General features: G+C 44.4%; 1 protein-coding gene across 9 annotated transcripts in view; it reads right to left on the bottom strand.

Moving 5' to 3' along the window:
* Nucleotides 1-24,497, bottom strand: part of CDKAL1 (CDK5 regulatory subunit associated protein 1 like 1) — a 790,609-nt gene that overhangs the window by 66,289 nt on the left and 699,823 nt on the right. The gene's annotated exons all lie outside the window — the stretch shown is intronic.

Raw genomic sequence — 24,497 nt, 5'->3', positions numbered from 1 at the left:
AGTTTAACTTCAGTGTTACCCACTAGTCTTGGGAGTATCTGCTCTCTTTTTTGCCCTAGGCACACCAAGTCACACTGCTCATGGTAAAGGACACTTATATAAATAAATACTTGGGATATGTTTGTTTTCTCTCCTCCCCAGGCTTTCCAAATGCAATTCTCTCACTCATTTAAACCAAATAAATATCCTAAAACGGAGTTTACTAAAGATGGAACATTTACTGTAAGTCTTTAGAGATGACAAGACTGTCACAACCTAAATTCCTCTCTTTGTTTTACAATCAGCAGGTCAATTATTTTATTTGAAGGCCTGATTTGACCTCAGGCAGAAGTGCACAAGGTCACAAGTTGATATCAAATATAGCATTGGCCTTGACCTATAAAACAGAGTAATAACTCATTACTTCAGTCTGATACCTAAACACCATGTAATTTCTCATTGGTGCGCTAAATCATATTTACCCTAATCAATTAAATGCAAATCACCTTTACTGGTGCCTGTGGAGGCATTAAAGTTTGGTGGAGATTTAGCTGTATATTCAAACTGCTGAGGTGTGTGTGTAAATGAACTGTTTACCTTATACTCTGGTATAAGGTATGTTCATTGTCCAAGTAGTTAGGATGATGAGCACTATCGGAAGCTATTATTATTCAAACAGGTATAGGAAAAAATGGCATGAGTTCTCTTAAATTCTAGTTTTCTAGCCTTCCCACATCTGCTTCATCTTGAAGACTCTTAAAGTGGCACCCAACTAATTGCTTCACAGAACAGATGAAACCTGGAGAGAGACAGTTAATGCCCAATCTATGAGGAGTTGAGTGCGAACTCCCTTTAAATCTGACCAGTGAAAGGAATATAAAACAGGTCTGTACTCTTTTATTTGCTGTATAAATGGTGTATAAAGGCAACTGAAAATTAGGGTTGGGGATTTTTCACACTAGAAGCATTCTGCCTCCAATTCACATTAGCAATAAAGGTCTTGTCTACACTGGAAGATTCTGTGGTGACTGGAGAACTAGCAAGATGATGACATCACAAGATAAAAGACTAGAAGTTCAGCACTGACGGAAGGAGGGACTTTTAGTCAAACTGTGTATTTTTTGTTAACATCTATGAACTCTGTCTAATGAACATGTAGGAGAAAACTTATCCTTGTTATTACTTTCAAGCAGCTTTAATTAAGATAAAATTGCTCACAACGGACATTGCTGAGACCATCAAGAAATCCTTCTGCCGAATCAGGAAAGACCAGATTTAATATTCCTGATATTTCAAGAGTCAAAAAACCAGTATGCCTCTGCATCTGGTCTCACCCCTCTCTTCCTCCGCCCCTGCCCCCAACCTAACCCAAACAATCATTGAGACCTTCTTTATACAACAAACATCAAAAAAAGGGCACAAACAATTTTTAAAAAAATTTTTTGCACGTGGCCGGTAACTTCAGTGGGAATGGAGGGTGCTCAGCCTATCATAAATTCATGCCCCAGCTGAGCACCATATATGTAACTTAAACAGAGCCCTTGGTTCAGCCAGCTAGATGTGTGCAGTCTTCACACATTATTACAACCTGTAGTACTAGAACACGAAAGTGAGAAGCATCGTGAGAAATGGGAAGGGAAGGAAAAGGAGAGCGATGTCTTGGTTTCCATCTGCTAGGGATTAATCAAAGGTTTCTAAAAAGTGAGACCAAATCTTTTCAAATTTATCTGAGGTCCTTCTCCTAAATGTTAACCCATTCTTTACCTACTGATTCAGCCAACTCATTGAGCCCAGCTTCTATCCCCAGAGGCAGACTGCTCTTCCACTAGGCAATAGGAGTCATTTGGCTACAAGCCCTGCTCTATAGAACCAAGCTTTCTGTGATGAGGGGAGAGACTCCAAAACACAGTTCTGGGAAGTAATTTTTAAAGACTTCTCTATGACCATATTAATGCTCCTTCCTACTTCTAGCCAAAAGGACTGTATCTTGGGACAGTCCTCCTTTCCCTTCCCTTCCCAGTCCTTTACTTTTTTGTTCTTTTGTCTATCCCCCCCAGCTTATTTTTTTTATTTCAGTAAGAGAGAGAGAGAGAGAGTGTGTGTGTGTGTGTGTGTGTGTGTGTGTGTGTGAGAGAGAGAGAGAGAGAGAGAGAGCGCGCACGCGAGCACTTACAGGAAGTGAAAGCATTAGACTACTGTAAATATGTACATAAAAGCAATCCTGAGCATGAAATACACACAGTCAGTGTTCATGCTAGAGGCAAAAAGCCTTTTACCAACCATGGTCACTCAAACCATACCAGAAGAATGCAGTAGATGTACAACTACAGCCATAGCCTTTGATTTGTTCCTGCAGTTCAGACGCTAGCACTGCTGTAAAAAAGAGCAGAGTTATAAGAGCATTATAGGAATTAGGCTGAGCTCACCAGGGATTCCCTTTTGCTTTTTAGAATAGCCACTGCATTAAAAAAAAAATATGCTGAGTAAAAGAATCTTTCCATATGTGGCTGGAGAATACTGAACTCTGTTTCCACTCAGAGCTTTAGCTCACATGGAAATAATTTTTTAACTAGCTGGGAGTGGTTCCCTAACAGTTCCTGAAGCTGTTCCCGTCTGCCCATATCCCATCCACCCTGGCTCGTTTTCGGAGCTACACCCAGTGTGCAAAGTGACCTCTGTACATAAACTGATACCTACTGTTATTCACTAAAAGAGGGGAAGGGCATAAGTGACCACTTACACACCAAGAGATTCAAAGCAGGATCTGCACTGTCAATATGAGAAAGTCACAAAGGACAATACATTCAATACAAATACACTATATTATTGCAACATGACAATGCAGTTCGTACAGATGATATAAGAAAACTGAAGAGCCAATTAACGTAGTATGTGGTTTGTTTAAAATCTAAATTCTGTATGCCCCTGTCACACAATACACTATAAGGTCACAAAAAGAGGGATTATATGAAAAATCACTGATGGGGAAGAAACGTCAAAACAAGATCAGATATGCCACAAAAAAATCAGTTCTTTAACCTATTGAGATTGAACCAATATCCCCTCCCCCCTTTTCATTTAACCCTACTCCAACAGGCTATTTGACCTGTTACACCTTACATTCTTTAACCCCTCCCTTGGTATATTTATTGGGTATTGATATGAACATAAAAGTACTGAATACCAGCGGAAAGCTCTTGCTGGATTCTTCCTTGCTAAACCAGGGAATAGTTTATAAAGAATAAACTGTTCAGGTTGTTGAGGCCAAGTTCAGGATCTGGTGTGGGTGCGTGGTGAGTCACAATCCTAATACTGCAAAAAATACAAGCAATTAACAGAATCAACCATAATTTATTATTTCCTGCAGCATAGCAAACACGGAATAATTTGTCAGGAATGGCCCCAAAGTAAAATAGTATTGATTGGTTAGAAAAACAAAGCAGTATTTTATTTAGAACAGAGAATGACAGAGAGATGGGGCTGAATATTTAAGCCGTGTATTGGACAGGGACTTATCATCTTTTCAGTCCAGCAATTACTTATGGCCTTATAAATGAGAATAACTGAGCCCAGTAATGCAATAGAGCATCAACAGTAGATAGTTCATCCATACTATGAACCAACTGGATCAGTTTTTAACCCCATATTATTCAACATCTATGTGAGGTCACTGGAAGAGTTGGTTAAACATGGGCTGAAGCTCAGACAACACCCAACTCTAAAGCTCTTTTATGTCCAACGTAAACAGCACATCACCCAGCATTCTCAATGTCCAGCCAAAATTAACACCTGCATGTAGAACAGCTGGCTAAAGCTGAACTAGCAAGATGGAGGGGATGCTACTGAGATGCTCTGAAGAACTCTTTCTCTGTAACAAACCCGATTATCAAGGGCATCTGCCATATGATTGTTACTTGGTCTACAGCTGTGGGGTCCTTTTGGACTGTTCAATGCTTGTGGATAGTCAAATAGCTGTGAAGGCAAAAAATGTCCACTTCCATCCACAACTGACAAGAAGATAGTGCCCCATCATGTCAGTCACAGACCAGGCCTGAGTGATTAATGCATCTGTGATCTCTACGTTTGAATATTGCAACTCGTTGGGCCTGATCCTTTGTCCGTCTCCATCGCTTTTGTATTGTTCGAGAGGCAGTAAGGGGACAGAAAGCTGACATAATAGGTGGCTCTTTGCCAACTGCAGCTGGCTCTCACCCCAGCATAAGGAATATTGCCAAAGTGCATTCATCTCTGGGAATCCTGGGTTACCAAAATGGTTCTCAGGCTGCTCTATTTTCTTTTGAACAAGCCCCACTTGTCCTTGGGATCAGAAGGGTGGAAAAGTGGCAGAAATCTGCCTATGTCCCCCCCTTCCCTTTGGGTACACCAAGCAGTGTTTAAAACACCTAAGGATTTGGCCCATTATGAAGCTACATAGCCTGAAAAATCTCCAATTAGTACAAAAAGCAGCAGCTCATCTCCTTAACTGCATGGATCACCCACCCTGTACTCTGCTCCCTGCATTGGTTCTCTGTTGATCAGTCTAGTTCAGAGTCTCTGATATCCATGGGATTGTCCTTGCACACCTGAGAGATTGTCTTGCACTCTGCAACCATGACTTCCCATGACACTTGGGTTCCATTCGAAAAATGTCAAAAATTGGGAGACAGAAATTCCACAGCATCTGGGTTTAGCTTACGGAACTAACTGCTCAAGCAAAGTCGTAAGAACAAGCCCAAACCTCATGGTCTACAGAACTAATTGAAAAATTTATTTCTTTAATTTAGCTTCCCTTCAATACATTCTACACACAAAAAAACCTATAGATGAATAAAGCTATTTTTTCTGCAGGCTGGAAAGGAAGAAAATGAGAGTTTATTATTAACATTGTTGTTGAATACTCCAGAGGTGCCCAGGTATTTCATTCATTTGTAGGCAGACACTTGGCTCATGTATATGTTATCAATATTCAACATTAAGTTTCAAATTCAGTTATGTTAGCCTCATGCACAGATAAGAGGAGGTTACTTACCTGTAACAAGGTTCTTTGAGATGTGTGGTCCCTATTTGGTTTCCAAAATGTGGGTGCGCGAAGCCGGAACAATTTTGTACCAATGTCCATTGACCTGCATGTGCGTCTTCCTCGTGTCTGCAGCCAAGGCTAGAAGAAGCTGTGCGGGATGACACTGCCCAGTATCCCTCTTACCACTAAGCAGTGTAATCTGTAGCAGAGGGGGGGATGGAGGGCGGGTGTTGGAATCCAAAGAGGGACCACCCGTCTCAAAGAACCTCTAGTTACAGGTAAGTAACCCCCTCTTCTTCAAGTGATGGTCCCTATATGGATTCCAAACGTGGGTGAGTAGCGAGCAGTTATCAGCACGGAGGTGGGTGTGAGGACTCGCAAGAAGTTATAGTCTGCAAGACAGCATAGCCAACGATGTGTATCTCTCAACGTAGTGAGAGATAAAGGTTTAGACAGAGCTCCGCAAGGCAGGCCAACGTGGAAGAATGTGCCCATGTAGAGTGAGCTGTAACTCCAGGAGGTGGAAGTATCTTAGAGAGTGTGTAGCATTCGTAAATGCAACAGGAGATCCATTTGGAGATGCGCTGCGAGGAGAGGGCTTGTCCCTTGCAATATTCAGCAATGGCAACGAAGAACCTGGGTGAAGTGCGAAAGGCATGGGTACATTGCCAATAGAAGGCTGGTGCACAATGCAAATTCTGTCTCTGCAGGAGGTGTGAGGTTTGGGATAGAAGACCAGGAGATGGAATGTGGACACCACATTAGGGATGAATTTGGGGTGCAGGCGTAAGTAGACCTTATCCTTGTGGAAGATGGTGTTGCGGGAGGTCAGCTATCATAGCCACCAATTCGCTAACGTGTCACACCAACCTGTCAGGCACCAATATCATCACCTTCATTGAGAGGTGGGAGAGAGAGAACGTTGTGAAGGGTTGCTTGGTAAGGGAAGAGAGAGTGATGTTAAGGTTGCAGGAAGGGGTGGGCACCAGCAGACCTTTGAGGATACGAATGGTGGTCTGGTGAATGAAGTCAAAGCAACCGTCCACTGGAGAGAGGAAGGCACTGAGCACCAGCAGGTGGATCCATATGGAATTGTGGGTGAGGCCCGAGAATTTGAGTTGGAGACAGTAGTCAAGGAGAATAGGAATGGATATGGAGTCCAACAGGTAATGGTGGTGATGAGCCCAGGTGGTGATAGCAAGCCCTGGTTGACAGCCTCCTGCTGTGCAGGAGGATCTCGTGCATTGGGGTGCAGCATGCCCTGTCTACTCATGAGCTCCATCCAAATACTAAGCCATGAAGTGGAGTGGACTCAGGTTGGGGTGCCAGTCGTCCCTGAGCCTGCGTGAGGAGATCCGGATGTGTGCGGAAGCAGATTGGGGGGCAAGCGGAGAGGTGGAGGTGGTCTCTAAACCAATATTGGCAAGGCCAAAAGGGAGCTATCAGTATGACCATTGCTTGGTCCCAGTGAATCTTGTGCAGGACTTGCAGGAGTAGGGGAATGGGCAGTAAGGCATAGCTGAGGTTGCCGGTCCAGGGAAAGAGAAGGGCATCGCCTGGAGCAATAAAGGGGAGTTTATGGTTCTCGCGAAGAGGTCACAACTGAGCGGGTCGGAGCCAGGGGAGGAGGCAGACAATCCTGCCTCACTGCAGAACTCCGGATCAGCGACTGAGTGGTGCAGCCTGCCCCCGAAGGAGACCGACTGTGAAGAGGAGTTACTGGGAATGCTGTACACCGTTTACCCTGAGGAGACTGAGGACCCATGGACTACGGAGCAACCCCAAGGAAGGATGGTAGGAAGTTACCCAGGGAAACCAGGTTTCAGAGGGGTAGCCGTGTTAATCTGTATCAGCAAAAACAACAAGGAGTCCTTGTGGCACCTTCGAGACTAACAAATTTATTTGGGCATAAGCTTAGTCCAGTTGGGTTGCCGGGAAAGGAGTCAGAGTGTTTCGGTCATTTCCCCACTAACCCTGTGTTGGGACCACTCCCCATTGGTAGGGACCTGGGCTGGGACCCGGTGGAGTAGGGTGGGCCTGGGTCCCCCATCCCCTTGCTGCCAACCCCACCCCTGGGGAAGCAGCCTACTCACCCTAGGCCGGCAGGCCTGTACCCTGTTTGGTGCTTGCCCCAGCCAGGAGGCTGTGGGCCCCAGACTGTGTTTGCTGTCTGCTCCAGCCTGAAAGCTGAATCTAAAGACGGTTTGTTGCTCTGCCCCACCCAGATGGCCAGAGCCACTAGACTGTAAATTGCGGTCTGCCCCAGACAGGAGGCTTAGGCTAAAGATTCCCTGTTACTCTGCCCTACACAGATAGCCAGAGCTATATACCGTAAATTACTGCCTGTCCCAACCAGGAGGCTGGGCAATAGATTGTATGCTGCTCTGTCCTGACCAGAAGGACAGAGCCCTAGCCTGCTAATTGACTGCTTGCTGTTTGATGTAGTGAGGCAGAGTGGCCTCCCTCTGAGCCTGACAGGGAATGATGACCACAGAACCACTACACCCTGATGGATAATGTCTAATACCCAACTGTCTGTGGTGATCTTGCCCCAATTGTGGGACAAATGGCCCCCAAAGATGGAACACTGGGGAAGGATAGGAGAAGGTTTGCAGGTCTTGGCCTGGGAGTCAAAACTGCTGATTACACTGGAGGTGTGGGATGGTCGATGAAGCAGAGGTGGCAGTGGCGGAGAAGCGTGGTTGCTGAGAGTGCTGGTGCTGTTGGGGTGGCTCTTGCTGGCATTGAAAGTAGGGTGGATAGGGGGCATAGGAATGGGGGCAGAAGGACGACTGCTGTTGCCGATGGCTCAGGGCCATGGTGTAAATGCCAAGTAATCTCAAAGTAGCACGAGAACCCTTGAGAGAATGGAGGGATTCATTCGTCTTGTTCCTGAAGAGTTTGTGGGTATGAAAGGGGAGGTCCTCAAGAGTGGTCTGGGCCTCCTTATGGAATCCAGACGATTGGAACCAGGAATCCCAACAGAGTACGACGCTGGTCGCCAGGGAGTGGGAAGCAGTGTTGGTAGCACCCACCACCGCTTGAAGGCCTACTTTGACCACCAGATTCCCCTCATCCAGCAGTGCCTGGAATGGTTGTTGCTTTTCCGGCGGCAGAAAATCTTTAAACTCTGAGAACTTGGAGTACTTGTGAAAACTGTATTCCGCCAACTGGGCCTGGTAGTTGGCAATACGAAACTGGAGTCCTGCGGAAAAGTAGACCTTCCTGCCCAAGAGGTCCATTTTCTTCACCACCCTGTCCGGCCGGAAGGGTGGACTTGAGATGATGTTGGTGAGTGTGTTCCGTTGCTGCGGGGAGTTAGGGTGAAAAGGAAGTCTGCCACTTTAGACGGGGCAAAGTATCACCTGTCCGTGTGCTTTGGGGTAGAAGCACAGGAGGCTGGCATGTGCCAGACCATCTGCGTCAGTTGCAGGATGGCCTCACAGATGGGAAGGGCAGTCTGGGAGGGTCCTTGTGGTTGAAGGATATCTAGGAGCTGATGGTGCATGTCCTGGACCTCCTCCACCAGGAGTCAGAGATCTGTTGCCACCCGATGAAGCAGCTTGAGGTAATGCTCATGGTCATCAGGAATGGAAAGGAAGGCTGGAATCAGCACCTCATCTAATGATGATGAGGCACCAGTGGAACTGGCGGTATTGACTGCACCAGCTCTTCCTCCCCTTTTTCGTAAACCGAGGAGGGTGCACTGCAGACTGGGGATGGCCAATATGATGCCACCGACAGTGCAGCACAGTCCTAGTATGGGTGGCCAGTAGGGTCAAGCATAAGGGTCTCCGGGCAGTGGTAGACCCCATGGGTATCGGTACCATGGCTTGGCTACGGGGTTGTAAGCCAGAGGATAGGGTGGTCTGTCCCTAGGATCTGGACTATGAGACTAGACAGGCGAGAAGGAGGGGTCCAGCTCTGAGAAGCCCTTGGATTTGGAGGATGGTTCGGCAGTGGCGGAGCTGATGGTACTTGCAGTCTAAGATGGATGGAAGGAGCGTGCTTCTCTGGGAGGATCACTAGAGGTTCATCCACAAGAGAAGGCAGGTCTGAGGTGCCCGGGGAACCCGAAAGCAGTGGGGAACTCAGGTATGGCAGCAGCAGCTCTGCAGTGGGCAGCAATGGTTCCAGGCAGCCGGGTGTGCAGGGGACAAACCAGAGGAACCTGACAGTGTCGGTGGCGCAAGCGGCGGACGCAACTATGATGGTGCCAGAATGGTGACCGCGGCTGGTGGTGGCACCAGTGGATTGGGTCAATGTGTGACTGAACTGGCCTGACTCAGGAAGCAAAGCTGCATTTAGGGGCAGTCCTGGACTGGGATCAGCCCTTATGCCCATGGCTATGCTTCTTATGCTCACGGTGGGACTTGTCAGGCTGTAGCACTACTGATGGAACTTGTGCCCAAGAGGAAGATGGAGGAGCATCACTCATTCCAGCAGTCCCAGATCTGACTGCACACGTTGGGGCATAGCCTCTTCCATTAGAAACTTACGGAGATGAAGTTCCTTGGCTTCCCATGTATGGGGCAGGAATGATTGACAAATGGGGCAGTGGCTAACATCGTGAGCTTTGCTGAGGCAGTACAGTTGGTACTCGTTGCTCACCGAGAAGGACCACAGGCATGAAGCATAATGTTTGAAGCCGACTTGCCAGGGCATAATCCCCGGAAGGGGAGGTCTCTCCAATGGGGGAAGGAGTCCGAAAGCAAACCTAACTAAATACAATACTAAGATATTACAACAAGAAGAGAAAATACTATCTACAAGAAGGAAGAACAGACAACCAACTCTCTTAGCTAGGCTAAGAGTGCAGAGGAACAGAGGTTCCGACTCTGGCCATGTGGCAGTAAGAGGGAACTGGAGCAGCATCGGCCCGCACAGCCTCTGATAGCCTCAGCTGCAGACATTAGGACAACACACGATGCATGTGTGGATCAATGGACACTGCTACAAAATTGTTCCAGCTCCAGTGCATGGAGCACATGCGCACCCATGTTTGGAATCAATATTGGGATCTTCACTTGAAGAAGAACTCAAAGTATCAAATTAAATGATTGATAAACTGAATTTTCTGCTAAATATTGGATCTGGTTTACATTGTGTGTAAAGTAGGTGTCAATGCATATATATTACACGATAATGACATTTCCAGAATCAGCTCCCTAACAGAAGATAATCAACTGCATTTCAAATTTGTATTGCATGTCATTATCGTGTAATATATATATATATGCATTGACACCTACTTTACACACAATCCCCAGAATGCAAATATAGGAGCTGACATAGTGATCTAATTGAATTTTACCTGCCAGTTTTGACCCATATTTATTTAAATCCAACTTAAAAATGGCTGCCAATTAGAACATCACTATGCTGAAAGTCAAAAGGACAGTCCAGTTGACCATATCAAGTTACTGCTAACTGTATGGATATTCCATTTTGCTAATGTAATTTCCTCCAGTTAATATGTCTCTTTAGTAATATGTTTGAAAGTATATAACTATAGGAAAGAAACAAAGATTGAAGCAGATTAATATAGTTGGAGATCTCACACAGTTTTTTTTTTTTCAGGACTATACCATTAAAACATCTGTTGTTTTCAATACAATATGGCACCACTGAGTCTAGATAGTTACGCACTTAAATGGAGATACGAACTACCACACTAAGAATACGACTACACTGGAGATGGAAGATGTAATTTCCAGCTAAAGCAGACATATCTTAACTCCAACTGAGCTAGCATGCTAAAAATAGAAGTGTAGCTGTGGTGACGTCAGGGGATAGCCCCTGAGTATGAGCCCATCGAAGACCCTAGGTATATACTCAGCACAACTAGCCCCACCTGCCACTTGCACCGCTCTGACTACACCTTTATTTTTAACACACTAGGTGGATCACAACAAGTGTGGGTGTATCTCCTTAATCCTGAAATTATATCTCTATCACCAGTGTAGACATACCCTAGAACAGTGGTGGGCCTGCCGCTTCCTGCAGCTCCCATTTGCCGGGAACGGTGAACCCGGGCCACTGGGAGCTACGGTGTGTGTTCGGTGTGTGGAGGTGGGGGCTGTGCCTGAGACAGGCAACGTCAGCAAAATGTCTTGCGGTGTGCAATCAGATTACCCTGATGGGCCACATGCAGCCCGTGAGCTGCAGGTTGCCCACCACTGCCCTAGAGGACAGGCTGCCTGTCTTCTTTTGGAGGTGAATGCCTCCACCATTATTGTTGCCTCTGAGGACACAGTGTGTGCGTACAAAGTGTGTCCTATCTCCCTGCAGGAATGAATCTGGCTCCTACTTGCATCTAGCGGAGACTCAGCCACACTCCTGTCATTTTGATTTACGTGATCTTTACACAATATATTTCAATTAGCTTGCCCCAATCTTACGAAATCCTGTGCAAACAGAAGGGCCATCATCTTCAGAGTTAAATCAGAAGTAACTTCTGAAATGGGTGCAACTCTTAACCAGTGAGTGAGCAGTGGGCCAACAAGCTCTCCTCCCTGCCCAGCTCTTCATATCACATGATCCAAGCATGACCACCTATGGCTTCTGTAAACATCCCTGATCTGGACAAAGTAGTGATGAAAATAATGGCTTAGAGATGTAGGCAGATACATGACATTCCTTTGAGGTCTTCCTGCCAGTCACATTAGCCAGACAGAGAACCTTCCTAATTAGGATGACCAGATGTCCCGATTTTATAGGGCCAGTCCTGATTTTTGGGTCTTTTTTTTATATAGGCTCCTATATCCCACAACCCCTGTCCCAATTTTTCAAACTTGCTGTCTGGTCATCCTATTCCTAATGCTACAGAAAGTGCTTCCCATGCTGCTGTTCCATGGGTCCAGGGAAAGGAAAGAGGGTCCCTGTAGAGGGAAGATTCAAAACAGACTTAGAAACTCAGTTGATTGTATGAAGATATGGGAAATATCCCTTGTGACGGACTCAGGCCAGAAGGATATAAGAGGGAATTTTTTTTTACAGGCAGGCGGGGGGGCTGCCGCAACCTGGACATACGCCCTGGGGACCGGGGGAGGGGCACCCGCAGAGCTGGTGGAGGGAGCAGCAAGGCAGCGGGGGCAGCCCCTGCCATGGAGGGCCCAGTCTTCTTAGCGGGGCTCTTTCCCTTCTTTTTGCCTTGGCCTTTCCTGCTGGCTGGGGCGGCTCCTCCAGAATCGGAGGGGGCGAGGGACGTGGCAGCGGTGGTCACCCCGTCGCCGCCGACACCGCAGCGGGGGCGGTGGCAGGTGGTTTGGCAGCGGCAGTTGAGGAAGAGGCTAAAGGGGTTGTCGGGGGGCAGATGGGGGAGGGGCGGCGGGGCCTACCTGGGGGGGCTCGCCCGCCGTGTTCCCCGCCATGATGAGCAGGGAAGGAGGGGAAAACACACCGGAGAAGAGGGCTGGTAAAGGGGAAGCGGGTCAACCACTCCTTCCCGCTAGGCTGCAGGCAGGGGAGGGTAGTGGAAGGCAGGTATATCAGCCTCAGAATGAGCAGGTCCCTGTTCCCTGGATAGCCAAACAAGGGCTACTCCAGGCCAATCAAGACACTGGACGCCAATTTAACCAGTTAAGGTCGTTAGGCTAATACTGGCACCTGACCTCAATTAACTGACAAAGGGTCAGTTAAGGCTGTTAGGCTAATGGAGACAGCTGGAACCAATTAAGGTCCCACTTATACTGCTTTAAAAGCTCTCCTTTCCAGTCCTCTCTCTTGAGAGGAGCCCAGGTGAGAGGAGCTGGAGGAGAGGAAGCATTACTGAACCCTGAGGTAAGGGTGAAGCTTGGAAAAAGGGGACCACTGGGAAGTGACCCAGGGAATCAAAGCAGCGTCAGTGGAGGAGGGAAGCTGCCAACAGCTGCTATTATTAGGGTCCCTGGGCTGGAACCCGGAGTAGAGGGCGGGCCCGGGTTCCCTCCTCTCTTCCCCCCATGATCTACAGAGATCCCTTGGAGAAAGGAAACAGACTTCGGTACAGGCAGGAAACCAAACTGTGCCTACGGAGCTCTAAGGAGCAAAAGAGTCTGTGGGTATTCCACCTTTTCACCTCCCATACTGGCCTGTGATGAAAGTAGCTCAATAAGCTGTAACCTTTGCTGCCATACTGGGAAAGGGAGGTCATATTGAGGGCCTTAGCGAGCTTCTGAGGCCACTGTATCCGCCAGGAAGCGTGGGACCCACCAATACAGGCTTGGAGCTTTGTCACACCCTGTAAAAGGAAATATCATCCAGCCAGTAGTCTCTAACACGGCAGAAGGTGGTTACTGCCTCCATGTCAATAAGAAAACACCAGTTCAAGTGGAGCCCCTGAGGTGGGGCAGCATGTACTGCTGCTGCATCCGTTGTACCTTCTATGTACACACAGAACTTCAGCCTGCATGAAATGCAATTTAAAAATAAAATTAAAAATATTTGTATATTCAAAAAGACATTGAGCAAAGGTCTGGCTCTTAAGTGTCATGGGGGCCACTCACTGTTGGGGCGCTTCCTAATGGCCGCATCTGGGATTTGCTCTTTCCAGACGCTTCCTTCTACTGTTCACTGCACACCCTGCTGCCACTCTCTCTCTGTAACTCAGGGTGCTCTGTCTTTGTGGCTTGGTCCTCCAGACAGGTCACTGTGCATTTCCCACCCAACATCTTCCCTTCACTGTCCAAATCATGCCACTTCCTCAGTGGCTAGTAGGGGAACCTGGGCCCATCCCCTTCTCCAGGTTACAGCTAAGGGACCCTCTAATCAGCAGCCAAGCTCTATATCTTCTTAAACCTTGCTGCCTTTTCCTACGCCTTCTCCACTCTCCAGAGAGTGGCTACAGACCCCTTTCCTGCAGCCCCCTTCTACTGCCAGCTTCCTGGCTTCATGGCCCCACCTGTTTCTTCCTAGCTGGGTTCCATCATTATTCAGGGTTACATAGGCCAGCTAATTCCCATCAGCTGTAGCATATCCAGTTAACTGGCCTCTCCTCTACCTCATTAACCCCTTCTAGACTGGTGTGGAGTGAACACCCCATCACAAAGCCACATCACAAAAATGGAGAATGAGGTAGAGGGCACTATGCAACAGCTACCAAAGAGATGTTAAACAAGAATAGCTTCTTCTATTCCAGGCATTGAGGTTTATCTCCAATGGAAGAAGCAGAATGTTAAGAAGGGTCCCTGTGGCAAAGCAAAGAGTTGGAGTGAATGCCAACAATTACAGTTTAAAGAGAGAAGGAGTTTGCAGCCACAAAGCCTCTATTATATCTGGATCCACCACTTATTTCTCTGTGTTTCTAAAATATACGTTGTTCCAAAGCAAATAAAATGTGGGTTAGTCAAAGTGCACACTGATGCCCTAGAACCATACCAGACAGTGACAATGCGTTTTGTGTATTATCAGTCCAAAAAAACTTGCCTGGTTGTTACTACTATTTTTCAACTTGCATAAGTTTGCACATTGATCGTATTCATTTAATGAGACAGAACAGGTAATTCTTCTGATGGTGCTTCAGGGAACTATTCCTTCAGTCTAACGTACAATGGAATACTGTTTTATTGCTCCCTCCTTTCTTTTCCCCCCCACCCCTTTGTTTTGTTTCAAAGACTTACTTTTAAGTATTTATTTTAGTGTATGAAACAGCTGCTTCACAGTAAGACAAACTTGGCAACTCTGACTGGCATCAAAGCTAGTGTGAGTTTTGTAAGGTATGATTTATAGCTCCCTTTTCTTGGACAGCACATGTAAAAGCCAAGAGTATATAATCCTTTTGGATATCAAGACTCTAAAAGTTCTAAATCCTAGCAATAACCAGCCTGAGGCAACCAGCCCAATACATTTTTTGTTATGTTTTGGCAACACTAAGTTTCCTTACAGGGCTGACATAATCCTGGAAATATTACAGAATATCCCTATTTTTCATAATTGGTCAGCTCTATACAGTGGAGCAGTTAGGTCACTGAAAGAAGAGTATGATACCACCATAACGGATTAAATACATTTTAAAAATAACCTTTTGTTTTTTAAATTAAAATAGTTTTTAATGAATCTCAGATAAAATTTAATTTTAGAAGCAGCAAAACTAAAATAAAATACAAAATAAAAAGAACACTTTCATATAACTGTAACTTTAAAGCTGGGTAGTTTTCCTAAAACCACCACTTTTTAAACAGTGCTTAAACATTAATTCTGGAAGACAGCTTCTAACAGGAGTATCTTATCAACCTATTTGCTACCCCTGTTGCTTTCCTCTTTGTTTACAGCTACTTATTTGTTCATTTTCCTTTTGTGCTACTTGGTCATGAGCAACACAGGCAATTCAAATTGTTCTTAATTGAAAAGATCAATTATATGTTTGTTGTTCTATTTCAATATAAACAAAAATATATTTAAAAAAAATCTTTTAAAGAAACTAAACAAAAGCACCACAGCATCAGTTTATTTCAAAGCAGTCATGGGCTACATCTACACTACAGGGGGGAGTCGATTTAAGATACGCAAATTCAGCTACGTGAATAGCGTAGCTGAATTCGACGTATCGCAGCCGACTTACCCCGCTGTGAGGACGGCGGCAAAATCGACCTCTGCGGCTTCCTGTCGACGGCGCTTACTCCCACCTCCGCTGGTGGAGTAAGAGCGTCGATTCGGGGATCGATTGTCGCGTCCCAACGGGACGCGATAAATCGATCCCCGAGAGGTCGATTTCTACCCGCCGATTCAGGCGGGTAGTGTAGACCTAGCCATACCGTAGGCCCTAAAGGCTGAAATGCTGATAATTTACCTTGCAAAGAATGCAATGAAGGTACAATGATAATTGTTAAAATGAATATATTAAAAAAACTGTACTGCACAGAACTCAGCAAGTAGCTGAGCACTTATGGTGCTGAGCACTCTTTATACAAAGGCATTTACCCCTCTGCAGAACTGGTTTCTTAATGTGGCATGATGCTCAGATGAATCTCCTTGAGTGTAACTGAAGTTCTGGAAGGGATGCATGACCACAGTTACCCTATGCAGAACCTTCGATTGGTTCAGTTTGTAAAACGTGTAGGATATCAACACATTCACTTGATTTTAGTGCCCTGTTCGGCTCAATTAGAGAAGTATGATCTTTTACTTTAGCTCAGACTGAGCTACTCAAAAAGCAGCACACTTTGAACTTGGGATGGGAGGATGGGTTTATGGGACAGGTATCTGGGATGGGTTTATTAAATCAATAACTCTTCCTTTGGTCATTAAGGAGTGGCAGTGGATTACACGATCCTTCATAAAGGAGGACAGTGGCTGCAGCCTAGGACTTTTGCACCTGATATGCAGAGTAGTAATTAAAAGTGGGGAAAATAAGAGTAAGGATCTTTCATATTCACCAAAGGGACAGAGCACTAGATCTATGGGAAGAACACACTCAAAACTTGTCTCTCTATAAGGACTTCACTAAATATATTGCAATACCAGTTGTAAAAAAATCCTACTAACTTTTAGCAGACAGAGCTTTCACTCTGTTTCCATAATAATTAACTATCAGATACAAGACCAGATCAGAAACCAAAGGGGTGATGCATCTCTCAGGAATGGAAACCACCAAGCCTGAGGCAACTGAAAGGATACAAAGTGCTATTTTGGTCAACTACTGCCTAACTTGGATTCCTGATCTCTCACTCATATTCAGAGCTTGAAGGATTAGTTCCATGCAGACAATGTCAGCTTATTGGTGACAAAAAAAGACTGCTAATGAAGCAAGCCTCTTATGAGATGGAGAATCTTTAAAGATAATCCTTTTCTCTGCAGGGAAGCACTTCTCTTTCAATTAATACATTTCCTTTCATAAACCTAAGAGTTCTTAGGGGACAGAAAAGCATTGGGATAGTGGGAATTTTGATAGTGGGATAGGGGAATTTTGATTCATTCTAGGCATTCCCCTTTTGGTCTTGGTTTGCAGTACTCATGGATAGGGTTTTAAGCATCTCTCTGCCAAATATTTAACAGGCTTAATTCAGCTTATCACAGGGAAGTTGGCATGACTACAGTTTTCCAGCTGAACTTAGAACAGGCATCTGATGGCCTGTAACTTCATAATTTGAAGAAATCACTATCAAAATCTACAGATAAAGCCTTTGGGACATCTGCAGAGCTCCCCAGCATTGTATTTGACAGCAAAGTAGAAAGTATCCACGCCACATTTGTTTTATAATGGTGGTAAAATCCTATCCCGCAGCTACTCAGCCATTCTTTTCTGATCTGTTAGGATAATTTCTTAATCAAAACAAGGCTTGGAACTGGCCTGTTGTATAGAAGAGACGTATGTGTATGCAAGAAGTGGAGAAGGAATATCGATAATTACTATGGTGAGAGAGTGTAGGTGTTGCTGTTTGACTGACTGACAGCAAGTTCTGCAGTGAGAAATTAAAGCAGCTACAAGAGCCCCAAGTCTGGAAATAGAATTAAAACACTTAATGTCGCATGTTCAGAAGATCAAGTCTCTTATTTGCTTTAGACAAAGGAAAAGTTATAGTTGTGTTTGGCAGTACTGACTATTTTTAAAAGAAGAACAAAATACACACTCAGACTTCATCGTCCCAGTTTTCATAATATGCAGACGGTGCTGTTTTCAGCAAGCTCCCTACGCTTCATATGATAAAACTACTACAAGGAATAACATCCTCCCCTTGCCCCGAATACATGGCACAGTTCCCATTGTTCTCCAGTCACTGATCATTTACCATTACAAATACAAGAAAAGGTTAAAACATGGAAACTGAACAATTAAAAGCTGCTAACATAGAATCACTATAATGCGAAAACCCACCAAATTCTCCATGTTTCTGTGCAAGTGCTGCTAGAAGTATTTATTGTACCACTTTGGGAGGACATGACAGCCATTCTACCATGTAAGGCTTCCAGCTGTCCTGGTCTCTCTATCTACCACATGCGCCATAGATGCAGGGAGCATGGATAGATGGTTGAAAAACATGATCAACTATTTCTATTCTCAGCTCTGCCTCAATTTCCCCAACTGTAAAAAGGGGATAATGACACCCTACTTTTAAAGCACTTTGAGATCTAATGAAGAGTGCTAGGTAACAGCTGGGTATTATTACTACTACTACAGCAATATTATCATCTTGTTTCAGGTTTTTAAAGAGGATCATCTCTCTCAAAAAGCAGCTTCAAGTAGGATCCAGCATTTGTACTAGCTAAAAGCACACAGGTCTCTGTTTCACAATGTCTTGCAGTCACAGAAATCAATAGCTACAGAGGTCATCAACACAGAGGAGCTGAGACGAATCCTGAAGTGAATAGGCAAGTGATGCTGGAAAGATGTCAAAGCTGCATTGACACTATTGATGGCACTGTGACCTTATGCATTAAACGAAGGAGATGTTGGTGAAGTTTTCAGTAATGCATCCAGAACACTGGAAAGGCGTACGATAGTTTTTGCCGGAAAAACAACGTATTAATACCATAAATCTGTCTGGATTCTGTCAGGACAACATTACTGTCATGGAAAGAAAAGGAATATAGTGCTGTCTGTGGATGGCATGATTTCTCAAAAGGAAAATTAGAAATGATGAATATGTAAGGAGGGACACCACTTGGAAAGGAAGAGAGGCTGGATTTATCTAGGGAAATGAAAGAGATGGGAAAAAGAGATGGAGAACTGTGGAAGGGAAAGGAGTGGAGGAAAGGATTGGGCAGAATTAAAGGAAGATTAAAGAAAATTAAAGAGAGACAAAGCAAAGGCAAAAAAAAATAAAATAATGGAACTAACATGCTGATTGCTGCCATTATATTGTTCATGCTACAGGTGTGTCATCCCCTCCCTTCCATCTCAGTCCTGTCTATTTGGAGTAGGGACTGCTTACTATTATTGTGAGTTTGTACATTGCTTAGCACAATGCGCCTCATTCTTGTTAATCCTTTGGCACTACTGTAATAAACATTATTAATAAATAAGATTAGATATATATGGGTTGCTCATTTCATTTGATTTTAACTTTATTTCTCTTGCAGAAAAAGAATTGTTCCAAGCTGTTCTGTGTCCATTGTTGGTCAGTGACAGGCCTGGTGTTTATTTCAACCCCCATAAGCCTAGGCATGGGAGAGAGGGGAATATCCAGGCTGATCATGTTTCTTGGAATGCAGGGAAGGGAAAAAAAATATCCTGTCTGATCATGGTCTTGTCAGGGATGAGAGGCAAATAAAGGACTATTAAAGCAATCGGTCTGGTGGAGAGAATGAAGATACTTTTGAGGTGTTCATGATTGTTGATGGTTAAGAGAAAGAAAATCTATAGGATGATCTAAGCTCTGTGAAGAAGATAAAAAGAAAGGGGCTCTTCAGAGTGAATATGGACCTGGGACAAGGGAGACTTGGCTAGTCTACAAATTGTGCTTTAGCCTCTTGTTGGAAATCATTATCTCCATGACATCTCCAGTTCTTGTTGCTATCTGTTACTACAAAAGATACCTCCAGTAGACAGTGTGATTTAGGGCCAGATGCCACGCTTATTCAAAACCGAGTAATACTTTACTCTTCAAGAAGACCTATTAATTTCGGTGAGACTTCTATAACTACTCAACATGAGGAAGGACAGCAGGAACTAACCCTTGAAGATTATTAGTTATCATTTGTATTGCACTGGCATTTAAGAGCCCCAATCATGGGCCAAAGGTCCATTTTTCTATGCGCTGTACAAACACAGAACAAAAAGAAAGCAAGTGCCCCAAAGAGCTTACGGTCTATGCATAAGACAAGTGACAACAGATGGTGACAGGCAGACATATGTGGAGAGAACAAGGTAGCAACCAGGATCAGGTTTTTTGTAGGAATCATGGCAGAGGAGTTTTAATAATTAAACTTCCCTAATTTCTTTTAAAATATATAATTCAGGTCCTTACCATTTCTTTTCAGTTGCCTCCAACTTTTTTTATATTTTCAACAAATCTTTAATACATTCCCCCCCCCCCAAATCTTCCAGGAAAGTATGGTGATCGTATGTTTAAACTCTTCTTCCAGACTCCCTTTACTAGTTCCCATCGGGATCCTTCCAGAGTGGAACGCATTGTTGCTCCATTTCAGGGTTTGGCATTGTCCCCAGCAGATCAAAATTGTGACGTTGTGGGGTAGGTGGGATTTATTTCATGACTAAAATACAAATGTGCCCTGTAGATTACTCTAAAAAGTTAGCTTTATTTAATAAAGGAGACATTTTTTCCACTGAGTAAACAAAGGCTTTCTTTCTGACTTTAAACCTCAGATGTAATTAAATAGAAAGGTTAATATTGGATTTCCAAGTACCGTAGTTCTGCTAATGTCAGTTATTCTTTGTGAACACAGTATGAGTTTTGATTAATGAATCAGTTCAACATGCACTACTGCATAAGCCCAGTGTATTTTGCATGACCTTCAGGTGATTACTGCAGGTTCCCCCCAGAGGTATTTTTATTTTCATCTCTCTTGTTCCACATTGTGATAACTGCACTGTGATGAGTCAGAGGAGTGACACAGAAAGACAATCCACACTTTTAGTTCAGGTACCAGATCCAGTCTTCAGTAAAATTAAAAAAAAGCTTCCAGAAGTGGAAGTCCTAGGTGTCAAAGGACAGAGTAATGTATCCTACACCATAAAGTCCAAAGGGGGAGGGAGCAGTCTTTGTGTCTTTTGGGGCAATCTCGTTTTCTTTGAGACTTAGCACCTCCACGTTTTCCCAGTCCCAGGCACCTAGGTTTTAACCTGTTGGGCACATAGGAGAACCAATAGGCCAAATTCATCTTCAGTGGAGTAACACCAGGGATAAATATGACTCAGTAACTGCTGTTCTCATCTCCTCCTGCACTCCCACAGATAAGACCAAACTGGGTTCAAAGTGATGCAGTTAACATTTTGCAGGTAATGCTTTTTATACCATGGTTGACAAAACTGTCTATTAAAAACATGATCCACCTGTTATCTGTGCTCTTTCTGACTTCACAGTGAGTGAGTAATAGCACACAGAAGGGGAATAACAGTAGGATCAATCTTTAACTTATATGTAATAACAGCCTTGGTAAAAAACAGAAGCAAATAACCACACCACTGGTAATTACCTGGGTCTAGGGTACCCCAGTAAAACACAACACAGGAGACCTAATCTTCCCAAATATTTGTTTCCCACTGAAACAAAAGCATCAGACTTCTAAATGGTAGTTTAAAATAAAGGCAATAATTTATTTCCAGCTGGTGCAATTGTTTAATAAAATGCCTGCTGTGCCTCCAGAAATAATGTTCTTCTTTTCCCAGCAACACAGATAATTACCCTCTCTTTGGGGCCACCAGCACAATGCATCCAAAAATGTTCTCACTTATAGTACAAGTTTTTCAATGGCAGTAATTTGCCATATGGAAGAAGAAGAATAAAAAAGGAGTTACAAACATATGAGCAAATTGGAAAAAAATACTCTAACAGAAGGCTGATGCTGCTTCACTAGTGTAATAACTATTCATCTAATGTTTTAATAATGAAAAATAAAAAAGCCCAGCCTGTCTGTCTTCCCATCTACATTCAAACCTCCACACTTAGTAGGTGTTACTCTCAGCACCTTCAATCTGTAAGGAAGTGAGATGAAAAGGCAGCCTTCAAACTGCAGTAGACTGGATGAAAAAATAATGTGGAGCTGTAGTTAATTATCTTGATTATGTTAATTTGTGTTGTTTGTCAGCAGCCAAGGAAGTGCTAGGTGTTGCTTAAGGGTTTTTGTAGTGTTGTGAGTTTTTATTTAAGATGTCATTTGCATAATGCATAAAAATAATTTCCTATATTCAGGCCCCAAAACAAATGTTTGATTAATAAAAAAATATAAGTGATTCTTTTGTTTTGCTTGCTTACAGCTCAGGTAAGAGAATAGAGAATAAAACTCTGCCTATGGCAGAACTGTCCCACTGGGGCAATACATTTTTTAACATTCTGATTAAACTGTTTGGACAAAATACCTGCATGTTTATGAAACAATGTTATTTAGCATTAAAAGCCTGTAGCTGACATGTATTGTTTCTTCAGCAATGTGATCTAGTTTGAATACTAAAAAAGAGTTGCTGTTTTCCTTTTCCCCACGTGCTTCTACAAAATTAAACTAAGATATGGAGAAATCCAGTTACTGCCATTTCTTGGAGACTCTCCAATGCCAGAGGATTTTGCAAATGATATAATAATAGCTGACGCAAAGAGACGACCACAAGTCAAGCATACACTCCCTAGAGAGAGACAGCGTGTATATGAGAAAGATGAGAATATAGCAGAACCTCAGAGTTACGAACACCTCGGAAATGGAGGTTGTTCGTAACTCGGAAATGGCCGTATCTCTGAACAAAGAGTTATGGTTCTTTTTTCAAAAGTTTACAACTGAACATTGATCTCATACAGCTCTGAAACTTTACTATGCAGAAGAAAAATGCTGCTTTTAACCATCTTAATTTAAATGAAACAAGCACAGAAACAGTTTTCTTATCTTGGAATTCTTTTTAAAACTTTCCCTTTTTTTAGTAGTTTACGTTTAACACAGTACCGTACTGTCTTAGCTTTTATTTTTTGGGGGGGAGGGAGGGGTGTCTCTGCTGCGGCCTGACGGCGTACTTCCGGTTCCAAATGAAGTGTGTGGTTGACTGGTCAGTTCGTAACTCTGAGGTTCTACAGTAGTATTGTTGATACTGCAGCTCAACAAGGATAGAAGTTCGCAGTCCTCAGCAAATGGATTCAATTTGCATCATTCCTATTAAGGTAGGGCAACAGCACTATACCAGTGAAACAATTTCAGGAACTTCTGACTAAAAGCAAGGATTGCACTGCAACATAACATTTATAGAGCCACACACTGGTATAGTTTAGCCTCATCCAGCTATGTGGAATACACCTGAGCATACACATCTCGAAAAACGCCAATTATGGAACAGGTAACTATCCTTTCTTCTTCGAGTGATTGCTCATGTGTATTCCACAGTAGGTGACTCCAAGCTATACCTGATGGAGGTGGGTAGGAGTTTAAGGGTTACCAGGGTGGAGTACCGCCCTACCAAAGCGGGCGTCATCCCGCGTTTGGGAGATGATCGCATAGTGCGATGAAAAGGAGTGGACAGAGGACCAAGTAGCAGCCCTACAGATGTCCTGAACAGGGACATGAGACATGTAGGCAGCCAACGAGGCCTGAGCTCTCGTCGAATGAGCCTTCACTATAAGAGGCGGGGGAACCCCTGCCAGGTCTTAACACGTGCGTATGCACGAGGTGATCCAGCGGGAAATCCACTGGTTGGAAACCGGTAGCCCCCTCATGCGCTCGGCTGATGCAATGAAAAGCTGAGAGGATTTCCAGAATGGCCTGGTCCGGTCTAGGTAAAAAGCCAGTGCTCTATGCACATCTAGCATGTGCAGGCGTCGTTCCTCATTGGAGGAATGGGGCTTAGGACAGAGGACTGGGAGGAAAATGTCCTGATCAACGTGAAAAGCCGGACTATCTTTGGCAGAAAAGCCAGGTGCGGACGGAGCTGGACCTTATCCCTATGGGAGACCGTATAAGCGGGTTCAGAGGTCAGGGCCCTAAGCTCCAAGACCCGGCGAGCTGAGGTGATAGCCACCAGGAACGCCACTTTCCAAGATAAGTGGGACCAGGAACACGTGGCCAAGGGCTCAAAGGGGGGACCCGTGAGGCGGGAGAGCACTAGGTTCAGGTCCCAGAGCGGGACCGGGGGTTTGGTGTAAGGGAATGCCCAATCCAGCCCTTTTAAAAACCGGGATGTCATGTGGTGGGAAAACACCGAGTGACCATGCACTATTTACGGTCAAAGATCGTACTACTAAGGATAGATGCTACAGCAATGCTGGAGCACAAAGTTCCAATGCACCTTCACTGGCGGCAAGAAGGAACTGAGGGTGGGGGGAGCGCGCAGCCCCCTTTATGGCGCGATATAGAGGCGCCACTCCAGGGGTCACTAGGGGCTCCCCCACTACGGGTACTGCTAAGGGAAAAACTTCTGGCACCGGTGCATGTGGCGAGCACGCACACCTCCTGTGGAATACACATGAGCAATCACTCGAAGAATAAGCAGTATGAACTCTTTAATGCGTCACATATTCTAGACATGAGCCCAAACTGTAAAATTTGTTTGACCTCTCCAAAGTTTGTAGGCTTTAATGTTCTATTTTCTTATTAGGCCATTTATAGAAATAGGCCCCCTAACCATATATCAAGATAGTGCTAAATCTTAGAGTCCTGAGTCAACTCATCACTGATCCTGGATATACATATAGTGACAGTGGCATGAGACTCCTTTTCCCATGTTCAGCTTGTCAGGAGACTATGCCTTTTCCACTTAGACAAAGATCCATCCATTGTGATCCATACACCGATCACCTACCCATAGGACCTACTGGAGCACATTCAACCGCAGAGTGAAAGTGGAAGCTCCAGATGGCATAACACACAGAGTAACCTACATGTTAAGAAAGAAAAACCAGCAAGAAAACATCACAGCCATAATCCT

Source organism: Chrysemys picta, chromosome 2 (genome assembly GCF_011386835.1).
Source record: "Chrysemys picta bellii isolate R12L10 chromosome 2, ASM1138683v2, whole genome shotgun sequence".
In the NCBI taxonomy this organism is placed as follows: domain Eukaryota; kingdom Metazoa; phylum Chordata; order Testudines; family Emydidae; genus Chrysemys; species Chrysemys picta.
The sequence above is the reverse complement of the archived record's forward strand: the minus strand, read 5'-3'. Positions and strand labels throughout refer to the sequence as shown.